This window comes from Denticeps clupeoides, chromosome 2 (genome assembly GCF_900700375.1).
Source record: "Denticeps clupeoides chromosome 2, fDenClu1.1, whole genome shotgun sequence".
Classification (NCBI taxonomy): domain Eukaryota; kingdom Metazoa; phylum Chordata; class Actinopteri; order Clupeiformes; family Denticipitidae; genus Denticeps; species Denticeps clupeoides.
This window is the reverse complement of record NC_041708.1, coordinates 17415224-17418521: the sequence shown is the minus strand read 5'-3', so window position 1 is coordinate 17418521 and position 3298 is coordinate 17415224.

Sequence of the window (3298 nt, the reverse complement as noted above, 5' to 3'; positions counted from 1 at the left end):
CAAAAATGCTTGGCCTGCATCACTATGTCTCATAACCGCTTTGAAATATCTAGATAGATTACAGTGTTTACTTCCAGTACTGGGTGAATGATGGGTCAAAAGTAGTCACAGTTAACCGCTTAAGAAGAGAGTTTTCTGAAACAGGTATAAATAAAACAAATAAAATTGTAAATACCGTTTCTATGTAAGAAATCCACTAGTGCAATAAAAAAACAACAGACAACTGAAACTGGCCGACACCCCTCAAAAATGATGGGTATTGGCATATCTGGTAAGGAATGACCCCCCCTAAGCCCTCTGCAAATTATACCTATGGACGATACTATAGAACCAACAATGTTAGTCAATATCCCTAACCTTTAGCAGGTGACCCAGCGAATAGCTGGACCATCTTTCTGTTTGAGCCACACCCGGTTACCCACCTGGAAGTGCAGTCAATTGTTGTGCTGGGCTGTGGTGCTGCGGGTAGCTGACTGGATGGTCCAGGCCCTCTTGCAGTTCCAGATCAGCAGCCGAGTGCAGGGGACCCCACCTGGTGGGACCTGGTGGGCAAAGATGACAGGTTGGTATGCATAGCACACCTTGAAGGGGCTGTGACCAGTGGAAGAGGAGATCTGGTTGTACGGCCCACATCAGGTACCGTAAATACGTCAGTTGGTGACAAGTGACGAAGCACCTCAGGAATCAGCCCAGCTTCTGGTTGGCTCTCTGCCAGGCTGTTGGTCTGAGGGTGGTAGCTGGAGGAGAGACTGCAGGTGGAGTTGAGATTCCAGACAGCTGAGATGAATTGGGGTCCCAATCCAAGACAATGTCCTGGGGGAACCCATGAAGGTCGCAGGTCACCATCTTTCTTGGAGACAAAGAAGAACCCGGTGTCCGCGGGCAAGGTGAATGACAGATGGAGTGCTTCAGACACAACCTTCTCTACGGCCTGCTTCTCTAGCAACTTCTCTATGACCTGCTGTTTGAATTTTGATAAGGAGTAGAGGTGTCCCTTGGGTGATGTGGTGTGGGGAGCAGGTCTTTGGCCATATCTCCCAGTCGGTGAGGTGGTAGCTGGGCTGCCTTAGTGGGGCTGAAGATAGCCGCCAGGTCATGATAGCCCGGAGGAACTGACTCAGAACAGGAGGTGGTGTGACTGGTCCGGAGGAAGGTTAAGCTGGAGACACTGGCGGTGACAATGGGAGCCCCACTCCAGCACTAAGCCTGCTAAAGAGGAGAGATGGGGTTCATGGAGGATGAGCCATGGATAATGCAAAGTGATGGGTGAGGTGACAATGATATAGTTTCTGTATATGAGTCCAAACAGAACGTAAGGGGTGTAATCTGGTGAGTAACGGGCCCTGAACCTACCAACCGGCCATCAACAGCAGTGATGTGGACCAGGCTGTGGAGGCGCACAAGAAGGAGGCGCACAGAGAGCAGGGCTAAGAGAGTCTTTTCAAGTAAGACAATAGACGAAATGAGATGAGAGAAGCAAGCAGGAAGACAAGTGGAGGGAGAGGATTATAGTGTGTTGGTCTCAGCTGATCAAGGTTGATTGAAAGAAGAGCCAAGAGTCTGCAAAGCTTTCATCCCAGAAAATAGTGGCTACTTTTTGAAAATGTAAAACAGATTTTGGTTTGTTAAACACTCTTTTTTTGCAGGAGCTGCAGTCTACTTACAATTATCATTGTTTTGTTTTTTTGGTGAAATTAGTTTTCAAAGTTTTTCTTCCATTTCCAAGTTAAACATCAAAACCAGTATGGACTAGATTCTTCATTAATTGAATTATTTTGTTTATTGATATCTCTTAATTTGTGATTGATTGACTGATTGATTTATCCTGTTGTTACTCAAGAACATTTGTATTAACTCTTAATGACCATTTATAGTTAATCTAAAGACTATCTGTTTTAGTAACAGTCCCACCTAATCATGTCTCAGGATCTGGAACTGTTCAACCGGAGCTTTTCCTTCGGAGTCAACTGTCCCTGTACATTCTAAGCAGGAAAACCATGAGATTTGGTCTGGCAAAGTCTGAAAGTCAAAAATGGCAACAGTTGAAGTCATATGAGTCATATAATAACCTGTTTCCATAGTTTTTTCTCTGTCTGTTTTAGATTCAGAACCGAGTAATGATGTCACAGGATCCAAACAATTGCCCGACACAAATAATTGGCTGATAATTCTGTAGATAATTGGCTATTCAGCTACTTATTCCATAACCAGCACATCTGGAGGGGAACCCACTCTGAAATGCTCCTCCCAAGGTTTCTTCCATTTATTCCTATATGTTTTTTTCGGGAGTTTTGCAAGTGGCTCCACAGCATGAGAGAAAGCACTCTGCGAAACACAGAGAGCTGGATTCATCATGGCATAGCTGTACTGGAAGGTAGCGGGTTGGAGAAATCGAGGGTGGCGTGGGTCATTCACATCAGCGGATATTCAGTCAGCAGACAAAGCAATTGTTCGACATTAAGGTCAACACATGAAGCAGGCATGGAGAATCTGTGGAGAAAGGTCAGGTAACGCAGGCATGATCCAAACACAAGAGTACAATGATGGCTAGCAGCAACTCGGAAAAAAAATCAATCAATGAGCAGGCAGTGTTCTGGTCTCTTCCCGTTCCGTTTTGGCGTCTATTGCCTCTTCCGGTACCAGGTGGTCTTCTTCTGGGATGTTGGTGGCTGTGTCATTATATAATGTGACAATAAATTCCATTGAATGTCTTGCTTGTGAAAGTCAACATTTTGTACATCTGGAGCACACAGATCACCTATCATCATCATCATCATCATCATCACAGCCTTTACACATTTCTGAAGTTATGAATCAGATCACATCAGATTTAAGTTTATTTATAATTTAATTTATTTAATAAAATAATATGGTATAAAAGCAATGAAATTTTCTCAATTAAAGATTAATATATTTTATGTGAAGCCACAGATGTGGCACGAGGCAAAAAAAGCACAGCGTATATGAGTTGAATGAACAATAAATGATGGCCGAAACAGCTGAAATAACTCTCAGGCGAGGTCTAACTGAAAAGAAATAGCCAAGACATACCACATGATTCCACCCATGTGACCGGGAGCAACATGGAAACAAGGTACCGGGGTCTCTCGTTTCTTCCCACACGCACTGGTCCCTTGCCAGGACCGTGACATATATGAGAGAAGTGACTTGAGCATGCATAGGAGCTTAAATAATTGCATTGTTTCTTTTCAGTAATTTTGCGGTTGACTCTAGTTTGAATGAATGCCATGTGAGTCAGTTTTGGTGAATAATGCTCTGGTGCTCCTGTTTAAGTCTG